This window comes from Mustela nivalis, assembly GCF_964662115.1.
Source record: "Mustela nivalis genome assembly, chromosome: 11".
In the NCBI taxonomy this organism is placed as follows: domain Eukaryota; kingdom Metazoa; phylum Chordata; class Mammalia; order Carnivora; family Mustelidae; genus Mustela; species Mustela nivalis.
The window spans coordinates 23,611,101-23,633,036 of record NC_139030.1 but is presented as its reverse complement, the minus strand read 5'-3'; the positions used below and the strand labels follow the sequence as shown (position 1 = coordinate 23,633,036).

Below are 21,936 nucleotides of genomic sequence, written 5' to 3'. Positions count from 1 at the left end.
CTCGCACAAAATAATAAAAAAAAAAGAAAAAAAAGTAACTTAGTAGAAAAAGAGGCGAAGACTGTAATAGGTAATGAAAGAGCATTTATAAATGGCCAATATACATATGAAGAAATGACACATTTTACTAGAGACTGAGACTCAAACTAGAACCTAAGTGAAAGACTACTACACACCAGGCAGAATAGCAAACACTTTAAAACTCAAATAATACCAGTACTGGGAGAAATGTGGAACAGGTAGAAGTTTTATAATCCCTGTTAGAAATGCAGAATTTACATAAATGCTTTGAAAGACTGTTTGATAGTTATTAAGTAAAGCTGAGTATGTGCATACTTTCTGATCCAGCAATTTCACTTGTATGCAAATATCCAAGAGAAATGTGTAAACATTTTATTGTACAAGATATGTACAAGAACACTCATAGCAGCTCTCCTCATAATAGTCTCAAATTGGGAAGCTACCTCAGTGTCCACCAAAAAGTAAATAATAAATACATTTTATTTCACTTATTAACAAACACACACATTTCCCCAACACTTTGGAAAGCATTTGCTTCCTTAAATACTCTTTCTTTGTACTTTCTTTGCATCTCCCTAAATTTCTATGCATGATGGGTCCAGTGAAATTCTATGCTCTTGGGGCATCCCAAACACTATACTTAAAAAGGGCCACAAGAAACAGCAGAAACTTTTTGTCAAGCTTACACACATGCTCCATTGTACCATTAGACTTCACTTACAAAACAGAAGTTCAAAAATAAAATTATTAAGAATTTCAACAGGAGAGCAATAAAGTAAGCATGGACCCTTCTGAGTGAGGGGCATTCCCATGAACCCAGCCTTGTGTTAATTATCCTTCAATAAAGAGTTTTTAAAAAGCAAAGTAAACAAATATCTTTGCTGGCTTCTTCATTGTTGAACAAAGTCAAAATCCCTTGGGCTAAAATAGCTTTGGAAAGTTTTGGATTGAACTCCAGCTTGCTCACCTTTCCTCTCCCTCTCTACACATCAACTAATTCTCCCTCAACACTGACCCATCTCAAAACCTGAGATTCATCTTTTACCCCTTTCTCAACAACTCCAAGCAGGTCTGGTTGCCTTAGTCTCACAAATGTATCCACTTTCCGACAGAGATTCATCACACTAAAATAAGCCCCACATGGGTCAGTCAGCTAAACTCCAGATTCTTGATTTTGGGCTCAGGTCATGATCTCAGTGCTGTGACATCAAGCCCAGTCTCAGGTTCTGTGCTGGGTGTGGAGCCTGCTTTAGATTCTTTCCCTCTCCCTCTGTGCGCAACCCCCAGCAGCTGCAATCTCTCCCTCTCAAAAACAAACACAAAATAATAAGCCCATGGTCCCCAGCCTCCTATAATGGGTGTCTGATTCAATAAGCCAGATGGATGCTACTGAACAAGAGGAAAGCCAAAATCAAACAGCCTAAGTCTAAGGCTGCAGGGAAGTTTCTGTAGGGAAGTTTCTATTTCCTCCATGATCCCCCACAGTCATTCTTTGAATAGTAGTCATTGTACCTTTTACGAAATGCCAATCAGTCCTGCTCAATTTCTACAGGGACTTGCCACTCTAGAGAATGAAATCCAGACCTTTTACTCTGAGCGGGGAGGTCCTGCTCACGTACCTCTCCATCCTCATTGGTCTCTCCTGCTCACTCCACCCCAGACTCCCTGACCCACTCAGGGCTGATACCCGGCTTTTAAATTTGCCTAATTTCTCCTGTTAGAAAGCACGTTGTTGCACAGCTATTATCTTCCTGTCAGAATGCAGATCAAAAGTCCCCTCCTTGAAGAAGCCCTTGCTTACCCCAAAATATAAAATCTCTCTTTTCCACCAGTTCTGGTCATTGTTAACATAGCATCAAACTTTTTCCTTCCTAGCATTTACTGCCACGTGCAGCGATTCAGTTGATGATTTTGCACATTTATTTAATGTCTACGTCCATTCTGTAGGGTATAAGCTCCTGGCTGAACTGTTCAGGGCCAAGGACAACGTTTGGCACATAGTACATGCTTGAAACTATTACAGCTCATTATTTGCTTTTGGAAGGGTGATTGAAAGGGTGATTGAAAGCTCTCCTCGTTCTCTTGGTTAGTTTTCACTTTACTATTATTATTAGTAGTAGTAATTATTATTATTATCCCATCGCTACTTCTCAGTCAGCTAGCACGTTTTTGTTTTGGTGAGGGAATGGACAGATAAGATAGGAAAATCCTATAACATAGGAAACCAGGCTTATAGCTGGGGCTGGAGCATGGGAAAATGGAGAGGAGATACATATGTTCTGGAGAGGAAAAAAGATATATTCTTTCCCCTGGGAAAGAGAAAAGTATTATTTAAAGTGTGTTTTGGAGACTTCTGTTGTCTGAGGTGCCATCTAATCCTTTTTTCCTTCTCCTCAGAAAACCATCAATAAAGTCTACATGACTCATGAAGTATTTTGCAGGTTTTGGGGGGAAGGGAGAATTGTTCCATCATGCTAATATGGGGTTTGTGTACAAGACAGGTGTAGGGAGCCTCAACAGCCTGCTCTCTATCAGGTGACACCTCTCCTTCCACCAACATGGACTAAGTTCGTTTAAATGTAAAAAACAAAAACAAAAACAAAAAACAAACAAACAAACAAACAAACAAAAACCAAAAAACTAACTTCCTTTGTCTATTTAGTTTGTTTGTAATATTATTGCCAAACTTCTTTCCTAGGCAGCCTACCATGGAACATAATTTATGCATAAGAGCAAGTGCAGGAGTCTTACTTCTTTTAAAGTCCAGCTCTGTTCTCGTTTTCTCTTATTCTGTCTTGCCTGTATTCTGAAAATAGGCTTTGACCTATGGTATGGAATGTGGTTGCTAAAGCCTTGGAAAATATAATGAAGACACCAGATTTAGATCTTCTTATTTTAGAAGTCTCATTTGATAGGGAATCTTTCCCTCCTAATACCTATGTAGCAAATCCAGCAAAGGATTCTGATTAGTTTCCCTTGGGATATGTGCCAAATTCTGAATTAATTACTGTGTTGAGGGAAATGGCTTCTAGAATTGATCAGGCCTATATCATATGCTGGATTGAATGACTATGAAGTAGAATCCATTAACAGAAGGCAGTGCTCACAAAAAGTGTCCGACAATCAAAACAATAGATTTCATAGTCTCCTAGAGTCCTCTTCTTTGGCTCAGAAGATCTAGAAACCAGGATACTAATGGCATAGACAACCAAACAGTTTCTTACCAACAGCCTTCTAAAATTCTTGGAATTCCCAGAATCAGCTTTAGGTTAAGGCATAATTTTGAGGGTGTATTTGCACATTATATAGCTGTAAGGGATCATGAGAAAGAGGAAGCTAACCAGAGCAAGAAAGGCCTGGGTTTAGATCCTGGTTCTGATACCTTCTCTGTGACCTTGTGCAAATTATATCTTGGGGCTTGAGTCTCTCATTTGTGAAGGACTTTTGCATGGAGTAAGTACTTTAAATTAAAAATTCCATGCATATATGATGTATTGAGTTTCTTACTCTTAGTCCCCAAATCACCAGGACTTCACTTTTCTGATGCATAACATTTTGGTGTCTCTTGGGATCAGAGGACTGCAACTCCCAAGTTTAGATGCTGAAGTGTAGATAACCCTGTCCTGTTGGGAACCTTGGGTTTTCCTATTCAAGCCAGGAAGGAGAATTAGCAGAACATTGAGACTAGCACAAGTCAGGGTGGGAAGAGTTTGCTCTGAAACCAGAGTTGCCAGGGATCTTCTGTAAGCAGTCAGGTATTTTCTACCTTGAGGAAACTCCCATAATGCTTTTTACAATCCTTTCTGCCTCTATTTCTTGTTTGAAGGGCTTAGTACTCTGGAGGTTTAAAGGTAGCTCCTGGTTATATACTATTATATTTTTTGGTTACAGTGCTTCTGCCTGTCACTTCCCAATTAGATCATCATATCTTCAAGAATAAACATTCATTCATTCACTAAAACTAAATGAGAAACAGTATGTGTAGACCAGGACCACAATGTCTAGGATCATGTGGCAATTTGCCACTAAACAGCTGTGCAACCCTAGGCAAGTTACTTATCCTTTCCATGCCTCAGTCTTTTCCTCTGTAAAATGGGGATAGTCATCGCATCTGACTCGTATGGTTATTTGGAGAGACACAAGTTTTTCAATATCAGGTTGCAGGCCCTCAGTGCATGCTGCCTATTATTAAGGCAGCACTTACTATGTGGCAGGTGCGGTACCGTATTTACATCATCTAAGTTATTCCTCATAACACCTCATGATATTGTTAATACTTCCTCCCCCAATGTACAGATGACAAATCTGAGAGGTGAAGCTCTTTGCCCAAGGTGACACAGCTAGAAAATGGTGTGACTCATGTTTTCAAGATCTTACATTGCCTCCTCACCTGGGGAGTCTCTGACTTCAGGGCCAGCACCCAGATGCTCCTTCACAGGACCATGTGTGTGGAGCAGATTGGTGCTCATGGAGCTTCCAGATTTGATTACCGTCTTAGCACCAGCCCAGGGTTTTTTCCTGGAGCTAACTTATATCATAGTTTCACAAAACTGAGCCGAATGTGGAGGCTGTGTTGAACCATTTTTTTCCTCCTTGTCATTTAAGGTCAGGATTGGGTACAGCATGTTGAAATATATATTGTTCACAGCCTTTTTCTGTTCACTGAACTTTCCAATTAGTGTCCACTTAAATGGATGCCGGGGAGAATTTCTTACAAGTCATGGTGTCATGTTGAATTGTGGTGATTATGAAGGCTACAGTGACAGGAAAGACCGAAGATATTTTTTCTCTCCTCATGCTGCTTGGCAAAAACTGGCTGTGAAAAATAAGCCTCAAGTTAAGAATTCCCTGATATAAAAGGACATTAAGCCTTTTTTTCCCCCTCGTTCTTGCCATTTTTGTTGTTGTTGTTAAAAGTCCTTCTAATTTAAATGTTCCATTTCCTTGAGTTTTGTTTTTAAGATTATGGTTGTATATGGCGCCCTCAGGGTAATGTTATATTGATTATCAAATGTCTCCAGTGCATTTCTGCTCTTGGTCTATTTAAGTATAGAACAAAATATCTTTCATTCTAAATGTCATTTGCTGTGAGCTATTTTCTTGTACCCAGGTGCTTTTTTTTCTTCTTTTGTTTATCTTATTTTGCATACACTTTCACTTTTTATGAAATTGGTTATAATATGAAATTATGCTGTGTACTGAGGGTGAATTTGAACATTAGGACTGATATTTTATTTTGTGACAGAAAGATTAGGGTATTTTGTCCCCCTTTTATTCTCAAAAAAAAAAAAAATGCCCAGTCAATGAATAATTTAAGTCCTTGAATTCTGAAGAACATATTTGAGTATTTCATGGTACAGGCATCTTTATTTTATGTTTCCTTCCCTGAGGCAGGAGAGGTACCAGGTATTATAATATGAACTCAATCAGTCATGTCCTTTCCCCGAGCTGCATGGTGATGAGAGTCTCACCTCTAAGAGAATTTAATTCACGGACAGGAAGGGAATTCAAGGAAGGCTGCTGTCACCCTTATTCAATCTCCATTGCATTTTACTTAAGTCCAGGAACACAGGCTTTCAGCTTTGCTCCTGCTAAAACCAAGAGGGACAGTTTTCCTATGAAAATACAGGTGTCTCTGGAGTTTTTCTGGGGAGCACCAGGTTGTGATCAGGGGTTTGGAACAGGTTGTCTGCCTAATTCCCTCCCAGCTCTGTTAACAGATCAGTGGTAGGAGTGGGGTAAGGGAGTATTTCTAATTGTACTTTGGTTCTGGTCTTCGATCAATTTTATTGAGAACTATTATGGCATTCTGGCTATCTCAGGAGAAAGGAACATGTACAGATTACAGAAAAGTGGTGAGTTTACTTATCAGCAATTCAGAATATAAAGGAAGCAGAGGATAATTTATGTTGAACTATGTACCCTCCCAAGTTTCAAGGCCATTTCAGGGTGTGACAAATGACTGCTGTAGCTAGTATGACTTTAGAAATGTGTTGGGCTTCTAGGGGCACCTGGGTAGTCAGTGGGTTAAAGCTTCTGTCTTTGTTAGGCTCGGGTCATGATACCAGGGTCCTGGTATCCAGTCCCGCATCGGGTTCTCTGCTCGGCAGGGAGCCTGCTTCTTCCTCTCTCTCTCTCTCTCTCTCTGCCTGGCTCTCTGCCTACTTGTGATCTCTGTCAAATAAATAAATAAAATCTTAAAAAAAAAAACAAAAAAAACGAAGAACTCTGTTAGGCTTCTTTGTAAATTGGCTGTTTGGAATTTAGAAGCCTAATAGTCCATACAAATATTTTTTTCAAGTTTTTATTTAAATTCCAATTAGTTAACATCTGGCATAACACTAGTCAGATGTCCAGTCTAGTCATTCATTCCTTACATTCAGTGCTCATCACAAGAATTACCCTTCTTAATGCCCATCACCCACTCCATAGAAACATAATTAAAAATACTGACATAATTCCCAAGCTAGCCCATTAAAATCTATTTAACTCCCAATGCAATTGTAGTGTGGTATAATAGTACGACGAAACCAACAACCACTTATGTTTAGAAATGTATTTGGAGTTCCATTTACCTCCACTGTGGCCCTGGTTTCATGATCTGTTATTTTCCCTCCACTTCCACCAACTCCACCAGTTCCCCAACTTGCCACAAAGAGATATTTACTTCCCCATCTCACGCCTTGGAACTCTGGTTTTTGCTTTGGTCTTTCTCAGTTCTTTTCAAATGTTCATTGTTCTATCTTTCTATCAGTTCAAGGCCCTAATTCTGTGTGTGTGTGTGTGTGTGTGTGATATTAAACTGAAATCAGTGCATCTACATGAAGATTTTTAATTCTTTATTCAATTAATATTGGCCTAAAGAATAAATCTATTCATAAATGGGAACTTGTTAAAATAAAAATTATACAATTACCACCAATCTAAACCCAAATGACAAAAACAAGGACCTCGTTTTTGCTGGCACTCTAGCTGAAATGCTCCTTCATCCATACTTCTATTGGCTAACTCATGTTTGTTCTTCAGCGTGGGTATCAAATTTCTGTAAAAACTTCCATGGTTCTTCCTTCTCATGCTTCAAGTTTATGTTAGGTCTCTGCATTTTCAAACTGTCCCAAACCTCTGAGAGTATATTTAGTCTAAAGGAGAGAGGATGACCAGGTTAGTTTCTACATTCACATGGACACATGGACAGACAACTGCTGTTTCCGTTGGCCCTTGGTGGCACTTATTCCTGATGAGCGCCAGCCTTACAGAGATGTTGGGAGCATGCTCTTCCACAGCCCTGACAATGATGGTGAGATTCTTTCAGGGACTTCCATGTGTTTTTGAAGAAGGGTGCCACCACAAGCGCCAGTGCTAAGCTCAGTCACGGCTGCCCCTTTCTTGGGTCCCAAGACTGAATCCTAGGTCTCAGTCTCTTAGTTCACATGGATGGCCCCCTTTCTGAGAAATGAGGTCCCACAGACACTGGATCAAGATTGATCTGTGCTATACCTCGTAGATCCAGACTACTCTCTTTCTTCTTTCTCCAGGGACTTATTTCTAGTGGTTGAGCAGTATATTAGTTTCTCAGGGCCACTGTAACAAATTAGCACAAACTGGATGTCTTAAAATAAGAGATATTTATTCTCTCTCAGTTGGGGACCCTGGAAGTTTAAAATAAAGGTGGCTACAGGGCTAATGCTCCCTTCTAAGGCTCTAGGGAAGAATCCTTTCTTGTCTCTGGCAGTTTCTGATTGTTGACAGCAGTCCTGAATATTCCTTGGCTTGTAGATCTACCACTCCAATCCTTGCTTCTATCTTCAAATGACTTTTAACCCTCTGTGTCTATGTCCATGTGTCCAAACTTCTCTCCTCTTATAAAGACACCAGTCATATTGAATTTAAAGGCCTATCTTAATTTATTGTGACCTCATCTTAACTAGCTTACACCTGAAAAGATCTCATTCCCAAATAAGACCGCAGTCACAGGTTCATGGTGAACATGAATTTTGGGGAGACTATTCAACCCCAAATAAGCAGCTTCACCTTAAATGTTCAAAATACAAATGCTCTATAATTGTTTTCCTCACAAAATGGCAATAACTTTCCATACTCCTATAGAAGGTTACTAGTAGTAGTTACAAGATGATTTATTCTCATAAAGAGATTGCCCAAAATGGCTGGGGAGGTAAGGAGGCAACTAGAGTACGAAATTTAAGGGGGCACTCATTTTCTGTGTCACGCAAGTACAGGGTTATATTTACATGAGTCTTAAGTTTTGGGTATAGGTCTCTTCTTGCTTTACTGAAGTCCCAACTCTGTTCCCCAAGGCAATACAAGGCATACACCCATGAAAAATGGCAGTTGGGATGAGCAACATTCCTGGCTACTTTGTGAACAGAAAGAGAAAAAAGTCTATGGTTATCATTGGTGGCATATCACCCTGAGACATAATAATAACAAATGATGCGGTAATTCCTCTGTATAAGTACTAAACTAAGGTCTTTTATATCATTTATTTATTATAATCCTAAAAATGTATTAATATTGCTCCTCTTCTGCAGTTGATAGATGCAGAAACATAACTGCAGTTCTCTTTCATTTCATAACACTTTGACCACCATAGTACCTGACACAGCAGGTGTTCAAAAAAAGTTTGAATGAGAAATCCTGGAATATTTTGAAGAAACTTGTTTAGCTGATAATTAATCATAGTGGTTCTTTCTGTATTTGCCTGCTTAGGCTGCTGTAACAAAATACCCTAGTCTGAGTGGCTTAAAGAAACTTATTTTGTCATAATTCTAGAGACTGGGGAGTCCAAGATCAAGATGCTGTGTGATTCAGTTTCTGGTGAGCACTTTTTTCTTGGTTTATAAATGGTCATTTTCTCACTATGTACTGATATGGTCTTTCCTTGTTAAGAAGCAGGGAGAATGAGAGAGAGAGAGAAAGAGTTCTCTGGTGTCTCTTCTTATAAGGACACTAATCCTGTTGGGTTGGGGCCCTATATTTATGATTTAATTTAACTTTAATTCCTTACTTCAAATACAGCTAGAAGGGAACTAGGGCTTCAACATATAAATTTTGCAGGGACACAAACATGGAGTCTTAGTGCTCTGTGTCATAAGGTTTTATGGACACTAGCAGGTAAAGATGAATGAGACATCATCCTGTTCTTATGGAGCTTAGAATCCATTGCAGTGTTCCCAACTTGAGAAACGGAAGGAATATTACCTATTACCTATGAAACTTCTCCCAAACTAACAGGCAGTCACTTTATGAACCACTAGATTTCTCATCTTATAGCTTGCTTACCCCAGAGAAGTACGTCATTTCCTGAGCTCCAAGCAACCTTAGTTAGGTCGGCATAAGCAACCTTAGTTAAGCGACCCAAACCATGAAAATGCTGTTATGCAAATCTCCCTCCTTGTCCAATAACTGAGCTGTGCCTAAGGGCTATGTAACAACCTCAAATTGTGCTACTTCCTTAAAAGAAAAAGAGAGAGAGAGAGAGGTATTTCAGAATATCCTTCCTCTGAAATCCCTCTGCATTAATTAGACTTAATTGTGTAAAGAGATTTGATGATTAATTTAAAAACTAATAAATTATTAATATTCTAATAAATAATAATATTCAATATATGCTAATGATGACTCACATTTATAAACTATTCAATTTTTTAACACCACTTCTATAATTTATTACAAAATCTAATGAAAAACATTATCTCCAAGGAACCCCACATTTTGATTATGGTTTCATTTTAGTCTATATCCCTGATTCACTCTTTTTGCAAAGGAACTAGTAAGTTTATTATACTGAATAAGTCACAGAGAGACAGAGATAGACGTAGAACTTATTCCATGGGTCTAAGAATCTTTCTCTTCAGATCTAGGATCTGGAGGAAATGGCCTTCCCGAGTTCCCATTTAGCTTCCTAGAATCATAAACAATTCTTTAGACTCTAAGGTTTATAGACTACAATATGCCAGCACCTAACACAATGCCTAGCACAGAGAAGATGCTTAAAAAATATTTGTTGAATGACTGAATAAAAAAATAGCAAATCTGCTCTTTAGCTGTCTTCTTTCTTTATCCTGCTATTTCTCCAGTGTTGGTGTGAAATGGGCCGTTCTCCCAGTAGAAGAAATAGAAATTGTTCAATGGCTTTAGAAGAGCACCTAAAAATGATTCTTTTCATTATATAGGGAGATCTAAAATGTGTGTTAATAAATATGTATATGCATATTATAAGCATATGTATATGCTATATACATATAAAGATAAAACAAATATTATATATAATATATTGAAAATTAAATTTGTTCATTTAGCGTTAACCTTTTATTTTATTATAGATTGTTATCTATTAAAAATAAAGTTCTAGAATGCTGTCCCAGCATGTTTTTCCAGAAAAATAACTCCCTAACTACTGGACAGAAATAAAATGTTTTAGTGGAAAATAGTATGCTAGTACTGAACAGACTTTTCATTTTTGGGGGGCTGGGAGGGTGAAGAATATAATTGGTTCAGATGTTAATACACTGCCAACTTGCAAGCAATAAACAACTTTATTTGCTTCCAAAATGTGCCTTTATTATGTAGCAGATTCAACCCATATTTAATCAGCTTACTAAATATTTCTTCTTGTAATGGTGTTAGAAAGATAATAATATCCTTAAGGAGTTTTCCTCAGGCAGGAAATATTTGCAGGAAAACATACATAGTTATAACATGCTTTTTAATAATTGGACAGGATTTTCCCATCACTCACTCCCTAAGTCCAAGAAATATTTTAAATAGAACCACAGACTGACTTTACCTTAGATTGAACATCTATTGATAAGAAGACATGCTAGAAACTAGAAAGGCAAAAATTGTTTTGTTGCCAATCAGTGATGTTTCAATTTAAGCTTAAGTTGTTTGGTACATAAAGTGCCTCAGTTACTGCTAGTGATTGATGGGGGTTGTTTTTCAAATGCTAAACTGTAAAACTATTTTATATAGCTGAACGATATGGTAATTTTTTTCTCACTGATTCGGAAAAAAAGTAGTTTAAAAAATAAACTCTGAACTTGCAGAGTTATTTCTGTGGAAATGAAGAAAACAACTTAGGATATTAAGTATTAAAAAATTCACACTCTGAATCTTGAAGCAATTGTAAAAATGTATTCATATTCCTAGGTGGTGCATTTTCTTTCTTTCTCTTTCTTTTCTTTTCTTCTTTTCTTTTTATAATGAGATGCACCAAGTTTATTTGGGGTAAGTAAAATTCCCCCTTTTCAAATGTATGCTGGGAGGAAGATTGTCTTCTATGTCAATGTTGAAAAGGCTAGCAAAAGCAATTTTGTGTTTTGAGAGATCTTTCAGCTTCACTGTGACTCTATAGAGAATGAGAGGAAGACGATGGTTGTAATTTGACTGGAATTGCCATTGTTTGCTGGGGGAGCAGTAGTGATTGTTATTCCTTGGTAAAACTGGAGAGAATTAAATCCTGGTTCCTGTCCTCCTACCTTCTGTTCTGATTTTCCCAGGGTAGAATGCAGAACTCAGGAAACCATTTATACTATTTCAGACTCCAGTATCTTGTGTCTTAGAAGAGCTGTGTCCTTAAAGACTTGTTTTGGAGGAAGCATTGATAAAAAGCAGAAATAAGATAGTAGGGAGAGCTGGGGCTTGAGGCATTGGAGAATGCCTGCCAAATCCTTCAAATTCAATTGTTTACCAATATTGTGCTGGCCAAACAGACTACTCGGTGGCATGATTTTTGACCCCTGGGCTGGCTACTTGTAACCTTTCATAGAGGGGCATGGGACAAATATTCAAGCAACCAATTCCAATACAATGTAATATGTGCTGTAGTAAATACAAGTCTAAGATGAACTGCTATGGAAGCAGAGAAGAGACAATGGTTAGTTTTTTCTGAGGATATTGGACATGATCTCAGGAAAAAAAGTGACATATGGACTTTGTTTCTGTTTTGAAACTAATATTTATTGAGGCTGACTGTGTCAGACAGTAGGCATGTATTATCACATATGATAGAAAGGAAGGACTGGTTATTCCAGAAGGAGGGAAGAGCCTGAGCAAAAGGCAGGGTAATTTCAATACGTGTTTTTCCTGCAAATGCTATTGACATTTTGGGGAGAGTAGAGAACACAAAGTTGGAGTCATGTTGCAAATGTTTTTAACATTCTACGCAGAGCTTGGTCACTTAGCACTCTCTGGAAGTAATTGCATTACCTGGGGAGAGAGTGTGGAGGAAGAAGACAAATATGCAGAGGGCAGGACTTTGAAAAGTAGGCAGAAGGCAGAGGAAAATAACCCATTTTGGACTGACTGAGAAGGAACAGTTTGCAGGGTAGAAGGGAAACCAAGAGATGGTTTAGCTAATCTAGCTTCCATTAAAAGCTCCATGGAACAAGAGTTGCCTATTCAGCCCCCAGCTTTTCTGGCCCTCCCAGTCCAGGTACCAGGCGTGAATGAAAATTCTGTCTTGTGCTTTCCTGGGCTCATGTGATAGCTCTGATCCATGAGTTCATCAAGAACACGGCATCCTTGTCTCACTGCCTTACTCTTTCTAGGATACTGTCTTCATCATTATCATTCAAGGTGGTGGTATGATGTTCCTGGCAAGCAGATGGAAGAAGGAAGGAAGAAGAAATAAGGAACATGTGTCAGCTGTTTTTTAGGTTCCTACAAACTTATGGTAGGTTCCTATACAAAAATTATAAATATGTCTCATTAGTCAGAACTTCTTCACAAGGCCATATATACCTATAAGAAGACTGAGGAATGTAATATTTATTCAGAGAAACCATGTATCCCATAAAAAAATTCAATTATTATTAAAGATAGACAGCAGTGGTTTCTCTTATATTGGGGAAAACAGGATTTCCTTGAACTAAGGAACTAAGTTCAAATATTCTTAGAAAAGAGTGAGGCTATAAGGGAATTTTATCAGTTTTTAGATAAAAAATTAAAAAAGAAAGCACACACACAATCTCATCATTATCCCAAACCATAAGAATATTTGTTGCCCATCTATCTCATGATAAAACTTCCTAATATTTCCAGATGTTTCTTTCCCTAAATATATCTGAAGTTCTCCAGGGGAGTACATAATGTTCACAAACCATTTCCTATCATTTCTGTCATGCTGCTTCCTTCTGAGTGAATAGAAACTAATGCCCTCCTAGAAGGCAGACACCATATTGACCTCTGTTTCTGAAACCTCCATTCCACCATTAGTAGCTAAAAATCTACTACTGATGGCTCTGTATTCCTTCCTGCCTTGGATTTGATTTGTCCTGGAAACAATAGCTCCATGAGTGGCAAAAATCTTTTTCAATTCAGAGCAGTTCACTCTGCCATGGCCCATAAAGTACACTCATATTACCAAAATTAATTGTGCTAGTAGTAATTGAATTTTCAGTGGTCTATGTGGAGAGAACTAGAACTTTCAGGTCACCCATAGCTTTGATAAAGAGACATACTCCTGCTTTCAAAATCCTTCTATCTTCTATGCTATGCTATCCCTAGGTGTCTTATTGCTCTTAGTTGGATTCCAGGTCCTTGCCAGTTCACTGATTTATTTTAATATCTTTACATGTCATACTCTGGTTTCTCTTCAGATCGCATAAATCTTTTGCCTTTTAATATCTTTACATGTCAGTGGAGAGGGGTCATGGACTCATATTCATTTCTCCCTCTCTTATTTGTTATGTATTCATTTGTTTTCACAAATAATTGCACAGAAGAAGACAGGCTGCTAACCTGACAGCAACCAATGATGAAATGAATTCATCTGGGTATACTGGGAAAGGCATGATAGAACTCCATAGGTAACCAGAGTTTAAGTCCCATGCCCATTCTGTGCCCTATGACACTAGTCATAGAGAGAAGAGTTAACACTAGTTAGAGCAAGGGCAAAGAGCAGTCAGCAAGAAGTAGTGTGGCCAGGGAAGGAAAGGTCTGTGATGGGGTAAGTTGTGATGGATGCAGACAACGGACTGGAGAAACATCTCTTTTGTTTGGTTTATGCGTCATGAGGAAAGGGATGGCATTTAGGAATTGGGGGGGGGGTCATCAGAAATTAGAAATTAGAAATACGGGTGACAAAATATTGGGAGGGCTCCTGAGTTTGATTCCCTTTTTTGTTTCCCCAAGGCCAGTAATATAGAAGCATTTTGAAACTATTCTCCAAAGTGCTTTTAATGATTACAATTCATAATTATTCCATAATTATTAATATCAGTTCTAAAGAAATGACAGTTTTCTTGTGCTTTAAAAAACTATGCTATGAACTACTTTTGAATATATTAGCTTTATTCTGGAGTGATGTTAGAAATTCTCCCACCTTCAAATATTTTTTTTTTATCAGTGTCCATTGTGTATTTCTTGAGTCTTTAGAATTTTAACCTTTTAATAGGGGTTAATAGCAGAGAAATTAATTACATTGTATTATGGAATAAAGGCATTGAACATGATTTCATTATCACTTCCACACATGGTGGAATGATGAACGACAAAACCTACATCTTATTTTGTGGATAGAGAAGAAGGAAGAGGAGAGTATTAGCAGAACAAGGTATCCAAAACCATTATGGACAACTAGTGATTGCTAGCATGATCACTACAACTGGGGGAGGGTTTCTCAACAGGAACTCCAAGTGCAACAATAGGAAATCCAATATTCCCTGAGATGATATATCTCAGTACAAGCAGGCAGTCCTGGGAGAAGTGGCTCTAAGAAGGGGAACAAAGGATATAGGTATAAGAACTAGAGTTCTGAGATGGATTTGTAAGGGCAAGGCACTAGGGGGTCCTTGAAGGATACTATAGGAGAGACTTAAGTATACAGAATAAAGTAAAAAGGATAACATCAGGGCTTGAAAGAATCATGACTTGGATTCATCTGTAAAGTTCTCCATAGGTTCTAGAGGGAGTTATCAAGTACAGGGAACTGGAGCGCATTCCAATTCCTGAACCTAGGGGATTCAGTTTTGCTTGACTGGAATTACTCTATATTCACTGCTACTTAACCATAAGCATTCTCAGACTTAAAACTGACAACGCATTCTCCAGCGTCTCTTCCCTTGCTATGCGATTGTACAACTGTGCTGAAAAAAGACTAATGAATACACTATACTATAAGTATTATTTGATTGTAAAACCATGCTAAATACATCATACCTATTTCCTTATTTAATTTTTAACTCTTAAAAGTATTTACATATTAGGAAACTGAAAGAGAAGAATTGGGATTTGGGTCATCTTTCTGAAAGCTCTTAGCACTTGAAGTTTTTATATATAAAAGAACTATTTGGCCTGCCCCTCCAAAAGTGGGGCAGTTTCTTACCCTACGTCCCTTATAATCATTCACTTAATGAATTGTTTGACATTTGACATTTTTGAGACCTCCTTCCTTCCTTTCATCTTGATTGTATCTCATTAATAATTTACAGAAGGAAGTTCCCTAGTACAGCTGTGCTTTTGGACATCTCCTATGGGAGATGATTCACCACTACAGATAATTATATAGCCTTCAGCTTCCCATAGATCTTGTCTTAAATCAAATTTTTCATTATATCAGATGTATGTCCTCAGGAAAGCCACTCATCTTCTCTAAGCCATTTTCCTCAAATAGGCATTTTCATAAAATAGAGATAATAAATAAAATAGAGTTATTTTGAGGATTAAATGAGATTGTGTGTATAAGGAGACATGATCCCTGCTTCATGAAGCTTAAAGTCTAGTATGGGTGCATAAACAGACAAGCCAATAAAACCAAAGCAAAAATGAAAACTACCCGTAAGAAATATTTTAACAATCCAAATAAAACTATGTCTAGCATTGAAAAGAAAATTAACAAATTATTATGTTTTATCAAAAATAACAATTTTATTTGAGGCATAGAGGTGGCAAGGTATATGAAAGATTTTACTCCTACTTGATCTTAAACATTGGGAAGTTCTTGAAGACTTAAGAAAAAGGAGCATCATGAGATTTTCATTTTAAATTGGTCATTCGGGCTGCCATGTGGAGAGTGGATGGAGGAGGGAGGAGAGCTACAACAGACGAGTGCTGGGAGGCCGGGTGAGCAATCTAATGATAAGAGGATATGAATGGAGTTAAGTAATATTTTGGAAGTCAAATTAACAAGACTTTAAAATGGACTAAACATAGGAGTCAAGGAGAAGTGGTGAGATATGAAAGACAATTCTCAGATTTCTGGCGTTAGCCGTATAGAGATTGAGAAATCTAGAGATGGAGCAAATTTAGGATGAGAAAAGGAAGATCCAGAGATCAGTGTTTGAGAGGCTACAATTCAGGAACATTTGAGCTATTTAAGCAGATGTACAGAATAGTCAGCAGGCCCTCATGTCTGAGGTCTGTACTGAGGAAGTACATTCAGGAAGCACTAAATCTGTATGATTTCATAGCTATGGCAAAGCATGAGATCACTGGAGAAGTATGTAGAGAAAAGGGTGGGAAAATTAGCCATAAATATACCCAATATTTGAAGGTAGAGGAGCTATTAAAAGAATAAAAAGATCTTGAGAGTGACAAAAATAGAAAATGAAGATTTATTGTCTGTATGGCACAATTTTATACTTCAACAGATATTTTAATTTTCTACTTTTTCTTATCTAGTAGCATTACTTTTCTAATGAGATGAACATTTCTAGGTAGAGATTATGATTCTTCTTCCTTTGGTGCTTTATATTGCAAGAGTCCAAGAAATATTTTTGATTGATTCGAGAAAAAGAGAGGATAAAATAAAGATTCTAACTTAGAACACTGAAAGTCATCTTTCCTTACATATCAAATGCTTACGGTCTTTAATGGACCATTAAGAAGGTTTTAACTCGTGTCTTTGCATAAGTGAGAAGGAAACTTTTCATAGCAAAACCATTTTATTCCTTGTCTACTTAAATCAGATATCTTATTTGTTAGTCGATTAAGGCCATTCAATTGCAATAAAGACTCTAATTCAGAGGTTGACAAAATAGGCAAGTATCTGATTATGTTTCTGGACTTACTCAATGGCTAATCAAAACTATAATCTTTACTTGATTACATGTAAGAAGGATAACACTTCAGTTTTGTATCAGTTAATCATGAAACCAAAAAAAAAAAATCTGTTAAAATACTTCATAGCCTTTATACCACCTACCCACAGGTACAGTAATTACTGAAAGGCAAAGAGAAGAGTGGGGAGAAAGATTATTTCTAAGAGAATTTTAGTTTTAATACTTACTTAAATTATGGCTGCATGATTGTCGAGAGAGAGATCTACAGAGTAAATGAAAGAGTTTTGGTGGAAGGTGGCACTTAAGTTCAAAAGTAAGAAATATAGGTAGTTGTGTTTATCATCTGACTGTGGTGATGCTCTGATTTTCCATGTACTTAACTGGGGAACTGGACATTCATTCGATGAGACTTTTGACGAAACAAAAACAAAAACAATGCCTCCCCCCAAAAAAACACCAGCAAATCTTGTTCTTTGGGTAACAGCTGTTGTATTGCTTTGGGTGGATTCATGTAAGTATTTATGTATGTATGTATGTAAGTATGTACGTATGTATGTATGTATTTGAAAGAAAGAAAAAGCATGAGAGGGGGAGGGGTAGAGGCAGAGGTACAGAGAGAAATTCCGGCAGATTCCAGCTGAAAGCTGAGCCACCCTGAGATCATGACCTGAGCTCATATCAATGCTTGACCAACTGAGCCATCCAGCTGCCTCTTTATTGGAGGTCTTTGAACAGTGCATGTATAGCTTCCAAAAAATTTGTATGTGTATATTCATTCTTTCATTCAGTCAACAGATATTTATTGAAGATTTATAAGTATTGATATATACATAAGTATATATGTATATACATATCATGGCATGTATTATATATGACACAAATATATGTGTATGTGCAATGTATTATGTACATTGTATGTACATATATGTACATGTAATATATTATAATTATAGGATATATGTGTGTGCATTCATAAACACATATGTTCCCTAAGATAACCAGAAACTACTAAAAATGATTTTCGGTTATTTAGATTATCTGCACACCAAAAATTTTTTAGGGAGACAGTTTAAATAGTTTTTTCTCTATTTTATTTATTTTCAATCTTATCATTTATTTACTTATTTTTCTTTCTCCAGATTTTTATTTAAGTTCCAATTAGTTAAGTACACAGTGTAATGTTAGTTTCAGATGTAGAATTCAGTGATTCATCACTTACAAAATTACCTTCCATCCTTTTTTCCCCATCTCTCCTTTCATTTCCAAATTTCTGAGTGATACAAGATATAATAGATACTAGTGTCTAACTAACTTACAGAATATGCCTCTATTTTTCATTTTAAATATGATTTAAAAAAAATATTTTCTGTAATAGGCACATGATAGTGGTTCTGGATCCAGAATATCTGAGTACAACTTCCTAGCTGACAAACTTGAACAAGTTTTTCTGAGTCTTTGTGACTGAGTCTCCTTGTCTGCAAGATAGAGATAATAATAGTGTTGATTCTGAAGGGTTGTGAAGACTAATGAGTTTTTTTTTCAATGTTACCCAGGGAGGGGTCCTATGGCATTGTTGCATTGTTTTGAGTTCCCATTGTAACTTAAAGGGAAATTCTCACAATGTCTGGAGCCCTTGATGTCCTGCAAATGAAGGAGGAGGGTGTCCTCAAATGTCTTGCAGCAGGAATCCCCTTAGGTGGCACCAAACTTGACTTCCAAACAGAAGTGTACATTTACAAAAGAAAAAGTAATGGCATCTACACCATGTATTTAAAGAGAACCAGGGAGAGGCTTCTGTTGGCAGTTCCTACAGTTGTTGCATTCAAAACCCAGCTGACATTAGTGTCATATCATTCAAGAATACTGGCCAGCGAGCTGTGCTGAAATTTGCTGCTGCTACTGGAGTCACTCCTACTGTTGACAGCATTATTCCTGGTACCTTTACTAACCAGATCCTGACAGCCTTCCTTGAACTGGGACTCTGGTGGTTCCTGATCCCAGAGCTGACCACCAGCCTCTCACAGAGGTGGTCCTATGTTAACCTGTCTAGCACTGCTGTTTAACACAGACTCTCCTCTGTGCTATGTGGACATTGCTATCTCTTGTAACAATAAGGGAGCTACTTCAGTAGGTCTGATGTGGTGGATGCTGGTCCCAGAAGTTCTACACATGTATGGCACCATTTCCTGTGAAAAACCATGAGAGGTCAGGCCTGATCTCTACTTCTACAGAGATCCTAAAGAAATTGAAAAAGAAGAGCAGGCTTCTGCTGAAAAGCCTGTGACCAAGGAGGAATGTCTGGGTGAAATGGAGGGCTCCACCTCCTGAGTTCACTGCTACTCAACCTGAAGTCACAGATTGGCCCTTGGTGCCTAGTCAGCAGTTCCTTACTGAAGACTGGAATGCCCAGCTGGCCGCTGAAGACTGGTCTGCATCTTTGGCTGCTCAAGCCATTGAATGGGTAGGAACAAGGACTGAATGGTTTTAAGCTGCTCTTCTACAAATGCAAACAAAATGGAGTAAGGTTGGCAGAAAATGAACAGTGTCTAAAAACAAACAACAACAAAACACATATAAAGTGATTAGAACAGAAACTAAGGGCTCGGTGCATCAATACATGTTAGCCATTGCTATTTTCCTTCTAATCTCATTTGTTAAAGATCTTTTTTGGTGTCATTTTAAAATATGTAATATGAGTTCAAATTTCATAATTGCTCTCGTAAATCTCTGCTTCCTTTCTACCTGTTCTGCATTTTTGTCTTTGGAAAAATTCTGCCTTAAAAGAGCCAGTTTTCCTACTTATAAATTCACCTAATTACCACTTTGCCTAAAATAAAGCCCCCTTGGGAGTTTTTATATTCATTTAATAGATCTTAATTTTTGCCATATTTTAAATTACATACAGTCCTTTAAATTAATGTACCTACATATTTACTATGACAAATAGCTGTGACAAAAAAAAAAAATCACATTTATAGCATTTTGTGCTTTAGGAGTATGTTCTATATCCCTTCAGTGATTCTTCCTATTTTTGTCCATTTTCATGACTTAAAAACTCTTTTTCCTAAAATAAATTGCATTAATATAGCACATTTCTAATACTAACTATTATGTGAACTATTTCATATAAATTATATAGTTTCCAAGATGCTTGAGTTATATAATTTATGATATACCTTTTATAAAATAATAGACAAAATGGAGTATTACAACTCTCTTTGAAGCAATTTATTCCATAAATCTGGGCATAAATACTCTTTCTAAATTATTGCACATCATAATCCAGTATTATTTTATGAATTGGCTATCTTTTTAAAAATCTGAGTTTAATGAAATTGTTATCTATTTCTCACTTCTTTGATGATATCTTTGATTAATGTCAATTTCTTACTAAACAGAAGCACCTATTTGGTTGATTTATAAGAATTTAATGTATACACCAGACATAGAGAATATAGAAATTAGCATTAATTTGCAAAAACTAATCACAGAAGATAAAATATGAAATATGTTTTACAAAACTGTCAGCTTTGATAAGCACTTGTTATTGGAAACAGACTTTTGAGATGAGTTTCTTGGAAAACTCAGTTTTCAATATTGAATAAAATATTAAAATATGCCACACAAGAATATACACAATGCCACCATTAATATAATGCTGCAAAAGTAATGACTTTGTATATTTATAGTAAGTACTCATATTGGAAGTCCCTTAATAAAAATATACTATAACATTTCCTCAGATAACATAAAAATGACAAGAAAAATCCTGGTCTCCAAAATGACCACAAAAAAGACACTAAATTTAAGAAGAGCTCTGTGTTAGACAATGAGATGTGGGTTAGTTTTTAAAACAGTTTATTTTGAAGGATGTGCTTAGAAATAGGCTTTCTCAAAACCGGATATTCAAGAAATGTTTTATTGAAATTTGTTTGTGACCAATTCCAGTATTCATTAGAAGGTGAGATCCTTGAAGATAGGATTTTTGTCTGTTTTGTGCTGTATTTCTCCAGCACCTAGAAGAGCGTCTGAACCATAACAGGTGCTCATAGACATTTATTGAATGAATGAATACATGAAGTTATTAATAATCGTGTTGACATTTTTCCAGGCCAAACTTATTGGAGCAAAATTAAATGTAATAGAACTTTGGGATATCGACAATGCTGTGGTCTGAATATCAACACTGATCCAAAAAAATGCATAAGGAAAACTTTGATCCTGTCCTTAATTAATCCCTGAGCAGATGCAGGATATATCCCAGTTAGGTGTATGTCCTTGTAAGGTGAGATTTTTATGAAAATGCTGTCTTATAAAACCCTACCTCTACTGTTAAGGCATAGGGGCTAGTTTTTAACTAACAACACAGAAGAGCAGAAGTCCAGAGGCTAGAGAGCAACCTCATCGCCCCTTATAGCTGTCAAAGTCTAAATGAGAGAATTAACCTTTAAAGAAGATTTATCATACTTTAAGCATCCATTCTTACTTCCACACAGTCTTAAACCCATTCCTTTATTAATTATGCCAGCATAGAGCTAACCCCTATAACTGTGAACTAGCTTCACCTCTTTGGTAGAATTGGGCTTTATCATGATAATAAAGCTTATATCTAAGAGTACTTCAAGAAATGGCCCTAAAATATTCTGTGTTTTTGGTATGTTTGTTATTGATAAGTATTTTATTATTTTGTATGAGAGGATTTGGTTTCAGTTTTCATGTCAGGACTAGCTGCTTTTATCTAATGGACCCTATAGATTGTTTGATGGATCAGCTGCCATGATTGCATTTTTATGTTCTCTGTTAGCTTAGAGATAAACTCCTAGGCCACTTGTTGCAATGCAATTATTTTGATCTCAGTGTGTACTGTGTATGTGTGTGTGTGTGTGTGTGGTTT

General features: G+C 37.0%; 1 pseudogene across 1 annotated transcript; it reads left to right on the top strand.

Moving 5' to 3' along the window:
* The first annotated feature begins 18,623 nt into the window (after nucleotides 1-18,623).
* LOC309843442 (small ribosomal subunit protein uS2 pseudogene) lies at nucleotides 18,624-19,530 on the top strand (annotated as a pseudogene). The gene has a single exon. The product of its transcript is annotated as a small ribosomal subunit protein uS2 pseudogene (transcript).
* Nucleotides 19,531-21,936: the final 2,406 nt, after the last annotated feature.